The following is a 13,628-nucleotide window of genomic DNA, read 5'->3' as shown; positions in this document are numbered from 1 at the left end:
AGTTGGGACTCCCCTACAGGGATTTGAACTTTCGAAAGTCGTGCCCACGGTTATGGGCAGATGAGAATTTGTTAATGTCCGGTTGTAGATAACTTGAACCTTAACTTAATTAAAATGAATCAACTGTGTGAGTTACCGTGATGGTCTCTTCTCGGCGGAGTCTGGGAAGCGAACACGGTGTTGGAGTAATGCTTGCCGCATGTTGTCCTCTAGTTATCCGTTCGCGCTTTGCCTTCTCTTCTCGCTCTCTTTTGCGAACAGATTAGCCGCCATATATGCTAGTCGCTTGCTGCAGCTCCACATATATTACCTTGCCTTACCTATAAGCTTAAATAGTCTTGATCGCGAGGGTGCGAGATTGCTGAGTCCCTGTGGCTCACAGATTACTTCCAAACCAGATGCAGGGCCTGATGACTCCGTTTCAGATGACGCGCTTGAGATCAAGTGGGAGTTCGACGAGGACTCACACCGATATTATGTGTCTTTTCCTGATGATCAGTAGTGGTGCCCAGTTGGGGTGATCGGGACCGTGTCGCATGTTGGGTTTATCTTTCATTTTGGCGCCGTAGTCGGGCCATGAGTGTTTGGTTGATGTAATGCTATTTATGTACTTTGATTGACGTGGCGAGCTTAAGCCAACTATGTATCTCCCCTTTTATTATCTATATTACATGGGATGTTGTGATAATTGCCTAACTTGCGACATTGCTTTCAATACGGTTATGCCTCTAAGTCTTGCCTCGAGACGTCGAGGGGTTACACCACCCCACCCCACCCCGCAAAAAACCAGCCTCTCGATCCCATCCCCGATCTCCAGCCTCTGGATAGGTGCTCTTTCGTTGCCACCACCGCCGCTGTCCGAGGGGAGACGTCGCCGCCGCCGAGGGGAGACGCCGCCACCCTGGGGAGACGCCACCGCCTCCCTTGGCGCCGTATTCCCTCGACGCGTTCTTCCGGAATGCCGCGGAGAAGAAGACCGCCGGGGCGCAGCAGGAGGAGCCCTCGCCGCCGGCCGCCGCGGACTCCCTCCTCGCCAATCTGTTCGCGGGCGTCTCGGCCGTCAAGGCGGCCTACGCGCAGCTGAAGCTCGCGCAGTTCCCCTATGATGCGGAGGCCATTCAGTCCGCGGACGCTGCCGTGGTCGCGGAGCTCACCAAGTTGTCCGAGACCAAGCGGAGGTTCCTCAAGGATCCCGCAGGCGCGGCCAGGGACGCCGCGGCCGCGGGCAACACCGCCCTCTCCGCGCATGCTGAGGAGCAGCGGCATCTGCTCAAGACGTACCAGATCACGGCGCGCAAGCTGGAGGCGGAGCTTCGTGCGAAGGATGCGGAGCTCGACCGCGCCAAAGGATCCCTCGATGCGGATAACATAAGCTCTTCTTTTTTCTTTTGTGTTTGAATCAGATTTGGTGGTCTCCATTTTACAGGCATCTATTGATCTTGGTCTTGTTCTATATGCAGGGTACACTCAATGTTTCACGTTTGGTGAAAGAAAAGAGTCTGATTTGTTGATTTTGTGCAAGATTGTATGATCTTCCATGTATTAGTAGATCAGTTGCTTCTCTTTGTAGGGGGCGATTACTGATCCAACCTAATTTATTTCATATATGCCCAACTTGGTTCGATCGAATTTGCCATATAGTAGGCTTATGAATGTGTTTTAGTTTCTTTCAGCTGAATATATATCAGTCATGTTTTACTGGCATTTTATCTTTCAAGATGAAGGAGCGGAGTTACTCATGCGGAGCTGTTCAGGGTTCAAGGAGATACACCCGATTGAACAAGGTTAGATTAAAGTTTTTTGTGGTTCATTTTAGCTATCCATTGGTAACACTACAACCTTGATTTTTTGTGGTTCATTTTAGCTATCTATCAGTGCCAGTACACCCTTGATTTTTACAGGGACAATGATGTTTAATGAACACATTATTTTTTACTAACAAGTTGTAGCAGAAACTTTTAGAGGCCCTGAATTGTGACCACTGGTTTAATGTAGTTGCTATACCTGCTGATGTGGGCACCCATTTACAGAGGAGCCGCCTTACCTAAGCCTGTTGACTGAACCTTGACCATGTAGCCTGTTAACTTTGTATGCAAGTTCTACCTACAGTTTTCCTATTAATCTTCACCATTAAAATTTGTTCTCTGCTTTCTCTACTAACAGGTTGCAGCAGAAACTCAAGTCCAACAATGTTCTTAGAGGCTTGTGAGTTGTTGGGCGTGAAGCCTGAAGATATTGTGCTCAGTCTACATGACTAATCGGTTAGTGTATTCTCACTATTGCATGCTCAGTTGTAAATCCCAGTATGCAATATTGCACACAACTTCTTTGTGCTTCAAATGGTCCAATGCTCACCTCCTCCTTTTATTGGTTTGAGTATTCAAGCTATGCATCTAGCTGATTGGTGATTCGGATTTTGTTTTAAACTTTGCATGTGTTACTTACAGTAGCAGTGCATAATTAGTGACAAATCAAATGTTGAATCAGGGTCCTTTGTTGATGACTTTGGATCATCATTTATTCCGAAATGAGCTGAATATGGTTGCCTCCTTCCGTTCCATGAGGAAGTTAGTTCAATGCGTTAATCCCTGTTCCTTACATGTGTGGTTAGCTTTGTTCTATACTTCCATTCTTACTTGGAATTTTTGTTCTATAATTTGGTGGCTGCTTACATTTGGATGAGAAGAAGCTCTCCGCGAGGGCAAGATCAGGAGCATGATGGAGACAGTAAGCTTGCAGCCCATAGTGGATGGCCAGTGTAGCGTGCCATCCAAACCTGTCATCTGATGAAGGTAACTGAACCCATCCAAGCTCCATGTTCTCTCGGTTAGATGAAGATGGGGGCACAATTTTCTCAAATGCAAGAAGATGAAAGCAGTCTGGCACATACAGGGGCTTATTATCACATTCTCTTTGCAGTCGGTTTGGTTATGGGAAGCATCTTTGTCAACCGCTATTCATGTGCATAATTAATTGATTTGTTCATCGTGGAGATAGTTTTACTGGAAGGCTGTTGGCTTCCCCAGGTGCTATACCTCACAATTGTTTATCGTATCAGTCTCTGAGTTATTTATCTTTATTTGCATGCTCAGTTATAAATCCCAGTATGCAATCTTGCACACTAATTCTTTGTGCTTCAAATGGTCCACTGCTCACCTCCTCCTTTTATTGGTTTGAGTATTCAAGCTATGCATCTAGCTGATTGGTGATTCTGATTTTGTTTTAAACTTTGTATGTGTTACTTACAGTAGTAGAGCATAATTAGTGACAAATCAAATGTTGAATCAGGGTCCTTCGTTGATGACTTTGGATCATCATTTATTCCGAAATGAGCTGAATATGGTCGCCTCCCTCCGTTCCATGAGGAAGTTAGTTCAATGCGTTAATCCCTGTTCCTTACATGTGTGGTTTGCTTTGTTCTATTCTTACATTGATGGAGACAGTAAGTCATAGATGTTATCACTACTGCAAATCTCAAACATGTTTTGGCTTATTCAAAGATCACACATGTTTCTTTCCCCAACATCTATTCCTATTGCTCCATTGACCTGATTCTGAGTATTTCCATGTTAAAAAATGATGTTTCCAAACGATGTAGGATCAATGGAAGTAAATATCCAATGTGCCAGGTTATGCACAACTCAACATTTGACCTTTGTTATTTGTAGGAGCATCTCATCTTGAATACTGGTTCTTAGAGCATTGTTCTCCAGCCCTTATTTGCTTAACTTACTACAATATGCTCCTAAGACACAAATTATTCTTGTATGTGTGTACGCTTACTTAGACACACTCCCCTACCTGAACCCTCAATTCATGTTGCATCTTCTGAATTCTTGTTTCTATATTGGTATTTTTTTAGAAGTATTTTTTCGGCAAATGTTAACGACAGCTGATATCTAAGGTAAAAGTCCAGGAAGTTTTATGTAATATGGCATATATGTCGACAAAAGGTACAGTAGTGAAGTGAGAATAAAGGGTGCATTCTATATAAACTAAAAATAGTAGTACTAGGATTTTTTTAAAGAATTGGTACATTTAACAGATAGAGGTTTGCGCGCGAGCTATGGTACTACGCAGTGTAAGTACGACTTGTTTTGGTATGAGTGTACTCTCGAGAAGGTTTGCGCAAAAACCTTCTTCATGGTCCTAAGTCAATGGTATACGGTTATCCAGTAATACTTGTTCTAGGAAGGCTAACCTTGGATACAGTGACTTTTTATAAGGTACTTTTGGTGTTTAACTCTGATAGCTTTCACATGTAGTGGTTCCAAGAACTTTGATATCACCCTTTACCTTGTATTTGCGCAGTAGACATAAACCTTCTGCAACTTACTACTCGAGGACAAAGATTGTTAGCCAATTTTTCATGACTCGGCTCTAAAGCTATTTTGTTCTTTACAGCCTTATTTATATCTTTTTGACCTGGTTATATTTATTGGTTGGTATTATTATTAAAAAAATTCGAGAAAGCGCAAAGCGATTTTGCGTTTCATTGCATTGAAAAGGTGGGAAAGTACATGCCTCCTAGGAGGTTATGTTTACAGGGTCCTAGCTGGTTGGTTGGTATTATTTTATTCTTTTGGATTACACATCCTCTTCTTTTGCTAAATAACAGCGATTCTAGATTGTGGAATCCTTGAAAGGTTCTTTTTTATTAACACAATCTTGTTTTAGTTTAACAAAATCATGGCCGGAATGACACTAGGACCCAGTATCATGCCAACCATTAGATGATCAAGAAGTTCAAGCTATGCGTGGTGGTGGTTGGAGGGCAACTAGAGCAGCGGCTTGTGACGAGGCATGGCTAGCGGCGGCTAGAGGCGGAGCTGGTCGTGCGGTTTATGGCCGACATGGGGCTTGTCGGAGCCGAGGCCGACCACGGCGTGACAAGGCGGCTGGGATAGGCGAGACGAGGGAGAGGGAGCTGGTGGTGGCATGGCTTGCCTCACCGGTGGCTGCGTGTGGTGTGTGTGTGTTGTGTCTGGGTGGGGGAGGGGGAAGATAGAGGGACCACGTGGTGTTTTTTAGTTGGACATGCAAAGGTCCAAACTGCTACACAGCTCCTCCAGATTTGTTCTGGTTTGCGGGAAAATGATAGTTTGGAATGCTCCGCGGACCGACAGGGGGCCTCATTGGATGACAAAAGTCGACAAATATGGTCAAGGGCGAGGCAGGGAGGCCAAGGGCGAAGTGTTGTGGGTGCTTCATTCGGATAGAAGTCAAGGGCTGACTCCTAAATATCTTGCAGGCCTAAAGTTATGTTATTGGTTGCTACAGGTCACCACATCCACTTCCTAGGGCCGCAAGCGGCAATGGTGAGGAGGTGAGTGACAACGGGAGGCTAAGGTGAAACTGATGAGAAGTAGTGCCGCTTCCTCAATTATGTGTATGGAGAAGGGAAAAGTGTGGGTAGCTTTGAGGTAAGTCGTGGTTGGTTCGGAGTTTCACATATGCTCTCTAATGGTAGATCATGAACTGTTAGACAATACTCAGCTAGATGTAGGTATGGATCGAGCTTACATTGATTTTTGTGCTAAGGTTGAGAAAACTAGGTAATTATCTAGCCATGTCAGTAACATAATATGCCTTGAGTATTCAACCGTGGTAATACAAATTTTGCAACTTGATATTTAATTCTTGCAAGGAATATTGTTGTTTGCCTCATTAACGAGATACTTGAGTCACTTCACAAAATGTTACGTCTTTGGAGGCGTTCACAGGGAAGGCTACTGGTGTTGTCATCGCTGTTGCCAGTTATAAACTAAATGATCTTTAGCATGATGGAATATTATTAACTCTTGTGGTCAACACTAATGACCTTTAGCGTTGCATAGTGAGTATGGGATTTGGCCTCCCGTCTTTGGTAGAAAATATGTTCCAGTCTGTCTAAGTTGTAGAGGGAGCATATATTGCTTATTATGGGCATTAATTGCATTGTGCTTCCCTTCTTTGTGCATCCCTTCTTTTGTGTATTTATCTAGGCGGATATAGGCGGTGTGCTATTTAATGCATTGTTATTTAGTTGGCCAGTAATAAGTTCTAAAAAGCATCCTCCTACATGAGCCAAATTTCTGTAAAATTTAGAGTGAATAAATCTTTGTTCTATATACATGTAATGCTTGTCAGCAACTTTTAGTTTATTTTACTGAGAGTGTTAGTTTCTTTTACATTTTAGAAATGGTTGTTTGTTTATTTCTTCTCATCAGATCGGAGTTCATTGGTTTGTTTGTTCCTTTTTATCAGTCATCTACCATGGAATGTTCTATATAAGTTTTTTGTCCAAAGAGATATTTTCTCTCGTGTGCTTTAATCATATGCACACATGGTTGCGCGTGCAGTACTAAAACCAGTCAATCAATCCTTTTTATGATGAATTTAAGAGGTTTTATCTTGAAAGTAGTCTTACAACATCTATTTTATTTTTGGACTAAAATCTTGAATTGTAGGGTCTATGCCAGTGATGTGATGCTTACATGTTCTATGATGTTTTTCCAACACACCGTCCATGGTTGCTTGACAGGAAACAGAGAAGTGGCCGGATGGGCAATCAACTTTTTTTTAGAAGATGGATGGGCAATCAACTCATCTGTTGATTGGATTGGGGGGTGGCATGAACAAAGTAAAGGTGAAGAAAGCAAGCTGGACGCTAGGTGGCGGCACCAACAGGGGAAGTGTCAGGCGTGAACCAAACATCTATGGCTTGTTGCTTTGAATCTTGCCGGTCTAGGCAAGGTTTGCTCTTGTCACGATGCAATGATCAACCTCTAAGAAATTCTTGCGTACATGTCTTTTAGTTCTATTTTCCCCCTCATCCACCTCCATCGCTCCGGCTTCTTCTCCTTCGCTCCATGGCCAACCCCACCTTCTCCTCCGGCTTCTTCTCCTCCGCGTCCATCACGGGAATATATACTATCTCTACTTCCTAATCAATTTGAAAGATTAATTCGAAGTGGATAATTTAGTTTTTTTATCGAGTACTGGGCATCGAGCAATGGTTCGGCAAACAAACCTAGATAGACATCTCTTGACAAAATATTAATGTAGCCGCCGATCACACAGAAAAGGTTTATCTGCAAACACTGGTGTATTCAAAGGCTAATAAAAATGCAATAAGATGAAATAAGAGAACAAGAGCTATAACAGTCGCTACTCACGTGATATGCTTTCATCATTTTATCCATGCTTATATTGATATTCCGAATTCGTTCACCTGCATGCTATGAAAACATAAATATGATCACACAATAGTTTGTCCGTTTTAGCGGACAACATTGGAGATGCCCTAAGATCCTTTATTTTCAAATTTTCATTTTCTTACTCATTTCTATCATTAGACTCACTTTTACTTTTATTCTCTTTTCTTTTACATGATTATTTAACAGACACGGGGGAATTGCATAATGTATTCTCTCCAGTGGAGTCTATATAGCCATATACTATTCTTCAAACAATGGAACAGGTGGGTAGATCAAAAGGAGAGGTGCAAAGCATGCTTATATGCCAATATACCGAATACATTTCATGCAGTGAAGTACAAGAACAAATGTATTCTTCAAGGCTCAAAGCACACATGCTCCTAAGAAGTAATTTTTTTTTACTATCTTGCATGTACAGAATGATTATTTTGGTTATATCTCATTGACAAATGAAAAAAGATATTGAACATTGCAATATGGTATTTTCATCCTTCCTTTTATTAGGTTATAATATGTTCATGGACATAAATTTGAAGATTACAAGATGATATTATTTTGATAAGCCCGTAGCAACGCACGGGCACTCTACTAGTACAAGACTAGGAGGTGGGCCACAACTCCAATATATATACAGTACAAAATACATACTCAACAATGATGACGCGATATACTCAAAGACAATCTTCATAGGACCTGCGAACCTACGCGCAGACAGCCGATCAGACCGAAGACGCGACAGAAGAGATCAACAAATCACAGGGCGGATGGGGCAGAATCGTCACGCATTGTGCTGTAAAGCTACACCGGACATCGTGCATGCATGCAAGGATAGCACTCGATGAGATGCAACAGCGTAGGCACCCGCATGATATGCTAAGACCCTATACAACGGGAGATGTTTAGTGAGTTGCTTAGAAAAATAAACCGGGTTTTTTTTTCTGAAGCACCGGTGCCTATTTTTATACGAGAGACGCTTAGTTAAGCATCTATCCTGTACCAATAAGCACCGGGGCTTAAGAAAATCCTGGTTTATTTTTCTAAGCATCTCTCCTAAGCACCTTCCATTGTACAAGGCCTAAGTGCCCTGGGCCACGTGAGTGCACCAACGGATCAAGCGCGCGGCCAAGTAATCCCATGCACATTCGGCCGCATGAGTGGCCTTGCGGCGCGGATCGACGGGCCTGCGGACGGTGCGAGCAGCGGCCGCACGACCGCACCTGATGCGCTGCCCAATATGAGGACTCGAACGTGGTGATACGGTCGATCATTGTGGCTGATGAAGATGTCGATGGAGAAAACACGCGTTGTAGATGACGAACGGCGGCGGGCGACGCAAACCGATCGTAGATCGGAAAACCAAAAAAGAACACCGATCAAACGACCGACGAGAGAGAAAAACTCGGACCAATTGATCCGGAAAAGACTCTTTAGGGCAGCCGATCAACATGACTAGCGGACGAATCCTAAATACGGGCGGCGCGGCCCCCAACGGCGGTCATGGAGACCGACCGCCCCAGGGCGGCGCGGGGCCGATTCGGCCCTCAAGAATCCAAGACACAGGGCCGCCTTCCCCTTGCCGGCTGTCTCCAGGCCGGCTATCGGAAGGCGGCCCGACTTTAGCCCTCATGAAGAAACGCCGCGGGAGGGCCGGCTCTGAGAAGCCGGTCGCGAGAGGGCCGACTCCAAGAAGCCGGCTCCCATAAAGCGGTCAAGATCGTACCCTCGAAGTCTGCATTCACATAACGTCGATGTGACGGGGCGTGGCTACAGCGAAGCCTGCCACCCCCGAATCCCGGAGCACGCCTGGCACAGTGCGCCGTACGGGTGGCCATGACCCGTCCGGCGCGGCACTGTTGCCACGATGACCCTGATGTCAACCACAACGGACCGCCGGCGCGGCCCGCGGGCGGTGGGCCCCTTCCGGCAGAGAGACACCCGAAGGCGGCCAGGCCTCCCCCAGTCGGCTCAAGATAGAGCCGGCTCCCCACAGCCGGCTTGCCACCTCCCTCGAAGAAGACGCCCCATTAAGGAGACAAGACGCGGTGAGGCTACAGCGATCGCCCGCCGGGCGGCGGCACTGTAGCCATGCCCACCTCGGCGAAGCCCTCGTCACCAAGATTAAGCAACAGTAACCAGCCGCCGACTAGGCCCTGGACAGTGGGGCCTGCCTGTCGACCAAGGAGCCGGCAGCCGATGGGACCCACAAGCCGGCGGGCCCCAGCAGCCGGCGCAGAAGCCGGAGAGCGTAGACACAGACGGCTGGGCCCCACGCCCGGCCGGATTACCATTGTGCCCCGGGGGGTAGGCCTATATAAACCCCCCGGGGCATCCATGCAAAGAGAGATCGATCCCTGCTAGTTTTAGACACCACGTAGGGAGAAGAGAGCGAGCCTTGCCCTTTTTCCTCCTCTCGCCAAACAGCTCAAGGAGCATCGTGTAGCTACTTATTCATCTAGTGATCATGCGGAGACCCTGCAGAGCAGCAGTAGGGGTGTTATCTCCACGGAGAGCCCCGAAGCTGGGTAAGATTCGCCGGCGTGCATGTCTTCGCCTCATCCCGTTTCTAGGCACCGGCGACGTCTTATTGGCTCTCACAATGATAAGCCACCCGTTGGCATATGTCGCACCTACCACCCGACATTTGGCGCCCAACATGGGGCCAGGTGCACCGTCGTCCGGAGACCTGTTCTGGACGGGAACCCTCTTCCGCCCCCGCGAGCGTAGCCAGCCCGGCACGCTCGATGGTGCTTGCCACGACGCGCTACAAGGCGTCACCAACATCTGTGCGACGAGCAGCCTCGCCGATCTCCTTGACAAGACCCTCATCTCCGACGAGCTCGCCTCCGACGCGGGCACCGACCACCTCGTCAACCTCCTCGGCCAGCTCCACGTCTCCGGCGAGCCTGTCGTGGACTTGGAGTCGGTTGGCTCCACCGATCCGATGCCTGTCGACTCCGACACAGCCTCACTCGACACTTTCCCCACCGATGTCGCGATCTACAACGACCCGCTTCCCCGGGCCGATGGCTACGACGCTGTCACCACCGAGGTGATGGTCATCGGCCACGGCGGCGCTTCCGACGAAAGCGCCCACGACGCCCCGCATGCGGTGGTCCACGACTTGTCCATCCCCCTCCCGGCCGATGCCGACGCTGAAGCACCGGAAGCTCGCCGCCTTGCCCTCCTCGCGGAGGGCCGGAAGTTGGTTTCCATGAGACGCCTCGCTGAGGCCCACCGACGCGAGGCCGACCGCGCCGCCTTTGGCACGCCGCCCCCAGGCGGGCCCAGCCAGGCCGACGTTGTCAGACAGCGCGACGCTGTCGTCGCCGATACGCTAGGAGTCGACCGCCCAGTCTACGCCACTCCGCTCGAGAACCTGCGCGCCGCCCAGGCGGCCGTAGACGAGCTGGATGGGCTGGGGGCCAAAGAACTCCCCCACATGACCCGACGCATCCAACAGCTGATCGATGCGGCCGCGCGGCGGCACGAAGCCGATGCCCGCGCGAAAAGCCCTCCCCCACGCCGAGATCACGGCGCGACGTCCCGGACGCCGACTATGGGCAAAACCCGCGCGCGGCGCGAGGAAGAGCCGGCTGCCAGCCGAAGCCGAACCCGAATCTCCATCGAGCGAGACACAAAAGGCCACCCTCGGGCCGTGGAGTGGCGGGGCAACCCGCCTCCGCCCCGGCCCCATGGGAAGAGATATCCCACCCCGCCGCCTGTTGCTCATCCGACTCTCAGCGGCCGGCTAGGTCACCGCGAAGGAGTCGGCGAGAACGACGCCCGCCATCGGATCGACCGCCTGGCACGATCCCTGGTGCTAGAAGAAGAAGACAATGTCGGCCCGCCTTGCTTCGGCCCCTGCATCCACGACGAGCCCTTCCCCAAAGGGTTCTTGCTCCCAAGAGACACGCCCAAGTACAACGGCTCCATGAAGCCGGAAGATTGGTTGATCGACTACTCCATGGCGGTTAGCATAGCCAGCGGCAACAGGCGCGTTGCCATGAAGTACGTGCCCCTCATGCTGCAGGGAACGGTGCGGACCTGGCTCAACAGCCTCAAGCCATACAGCATCAACAGCTGGCTAGACTTCACAGAAGCCTTCGTCCGCAACTTCACCAGCACCTACAAGCGGGCTCCCAAGCCCAGACAGCTCTCCTTGTGCGTACAAGGCCCCGCCGAGTCCACTCGCGACTACCTCACGCGTTGGGCCGAGCTCCGCAACTCTTGCGAAGGGGTGCACGAGGTGCAAGCCATAGAATACTTCACTGCCGGGTGCCGAGAAGGCACCCTCCTCAAGCACAAGCTCCTCTGCGATGAGCCGACTACCCTCGACGAGCTTTTGGTCATAGCGGACAAGTACGCCACCGCCGACTCCTCGATGAAGACCGAACTCCGGGTAGACACGTCCGGAAAGGTACTCAACCCGGCACCCAAGACGCCGGCTGGGGACTCCAGCCGACGCCCACACCAGAACGACCACAAGCGCAAGGGCCCCGTGCCGCCCTCCACCAGTCGGTAGGTGGCCACAGTCGAAGACGAGCAGCCCGAAGCGCGGCCCGCACCCAAGAAGCAGAGGGGCGGCAAGCCGGCTTGGCAGCCGACCTTCTCCTACGAACAGACTCTCGACGCCCCGTACAAGTTCCACAGCGGCGCGAAGCCGTCCAACCACATGACCCGGAAGTGCCACTGGCTCACCCGAATCTCTAAAGGCGAAGGGCTCGCACCGCCTCCGCCTGCCGGTCTGCCGCCTCCGGCTCCGCAGCCGCCGGCCGCTCGGCCCACAGTCGGAGTCGTGCACGATGAGTTCCCCGACGAGCATGCCGCCTATGTCATCTTTACGAGCCAGCCCAAAGACCGGCGCAGCAAACGCCGAGAGCACCAAGAAGTCAGCATGGTTGCTGCCAACCCCGCCGAGCACATGCACTGGTCAGAAAAACCTATCAGCTGGAGCCGGACCGACCACCCAGAGGTGATGCCGTCTCCCGGCTCTTATGCGCTGGTTTTGGATGCCACCCTTGCAACGGATAGACGCGCTGCCCGTTTCTCCCGCGTGCTGATAGACGGCGGGAGCAGCATCAACATCCTGTACCGTGGCACCATGGAGAAGCTGAATGACAAGACGAAGCAACTCATGCCTACTCGGACTGTGTTCCATGGCATCATACCCGGCTTGTCCTGCGCCCCCATTGGCAAGATCAAGATTGATGTACTTTTTGGGGACAAGGAGCATTTCCGCCGGGAGGCGATCTGGTTTGAAGTGGTGGACTTGGAGAGCCCTACCATGCATTGCTTGGCTGACCTGCCTTGGCCAGGTTCATGGCAGTTCCTCACTATGCATACCTCAAGATGAAGATACCAAGCACCAAAGGCGTCATCACCGTAGCCAGTGATTACAAGAAGTCCTCTGAGTGCGCAGCAGCCAGCAGCCGGCTGGCCGAGTCCCTTGTGATTGCCGAAGAAAAGAATATGATGGACCGAGTCGTGGCCATGGCCGGCAAGCAGTTGGCCTTGTCCCCCGATCCCAAGGAGCATGATGCTCAAGGATCTTTCCAGCCGGCCAAGGAGACAAAGAAGATACCTCTTGACCCCGAGCACCCAGAGAGGTTTGCCGTCATCGGGGCAAACCTAAACAGCAAATAGGAAGGCGAGCTCGCCAATTTCCTCCGTGAGAATCAGGACATCTTTGCATGGTCCCCCAAGGACATGCCGGGTGTTCCGAAGGAATTCGCCGAGCACAAACTATACATCCGAGAAGACACAAAGCCGGTCAAACAACCCCTCCGCCGACTGTCGGAGGAGAAACACAGGATTGTGGGAGAGGAGATAGCCCGGCTTCTGGCAGCCGGCTTTATTATGGAAGTTTTCTTTCCAGAGTGGCTCGCTAACCCGGTCCTCGTGCTAAAGAAGAACAACAAGTGGCGCATGTGTATAGACTACACGAGCCTCAACAAGGCCTGCCCCAAAGATCCCTTTGCCCTGCCAAGGATTGACCAAGTGATAGACTCCACGGCCGGATGCGAGCTGTTGAGTTTCTTGGATGCTTACTTAGGGTATCACCAGATAAAGTTAGACCCGGCAGACCGCCTGAAGACCGCCTTCATCACGCCATTCGGAGCCTTCTGCTACCTAACTATGACATTCGGCTTGAGAAATGCCGGTGCCACTTTTCAGCATTGCATGCAGAAGTGCCTCCTCAAGCAACTCGGCAGAAATGCCCACGTCTACGTAGACGACATTGTGGTGAAGACGGAGAAGCGCGGCACCTTGCTGGAAGACCTCAAGGAAACATTTGAGAACCTACACCGGTTCCAAATCAAGCTTAACCCCGAGAAATGCGTGTTCGGAGTGCCAGCCGGCCAGCTCCTAGGCTTCCTGGTCTCCGAACGCGGCATCGAATGCAACCCAGTAAAGATCAAGGCCATTGAG

General features: G+C 50.1%; 1 long non-coding RNA gene across 10 annotated transcripts; it reads left to right on the top strand.

Annotated features, from left to right (window-relative positions):
• Positions 1-775: 775 nt before the first annotated feature.
• LOC123057785 (uncharacterized) lies at positions 776-6,824 on the top strand. Of its 10 annotated transcripts, XR_006426967.1 has the most exons (7): positions 776-1,784; positions 2,164-2,261; positions 2,488-2,567; positions 2,687-2,792; positions 2,920-3,026; positions 3,289-5,423; positions 6,524-6,824. It is a non-coding gene; the product is annotated as an uncharacterized lncRNA (long non-coding RNA). The 10 variants fall into 10 exon arrangements; XR_006426969.1 differs by having other exon boundaries at positions 2,690-2,792; positions 2,920-5,423; XR_006426958.1 differs by having other exon boundaries at positions 2,920-5,423.
• Positions 6,825-13,628: the final 6,804 nt, after the last annotated feature.

This window comes from Triticum aestivum, chromosome 1A, assembly GCF_018294505.1.
Source record: "Triticum aestivum cultivar Chinese Spring chromosome 1A, IWGSC CS RefSeq v2.1, whole genome shotgun sequence".
NCBI lineage: Eukaryota > Viridiplantae > Streptophyta > Magnoliopsida > Poales > Poaceae > Triticum > Triticum aestivum.
This window is presented reverse-complemented; position numbering and strand designations above follow the sequence as displayed.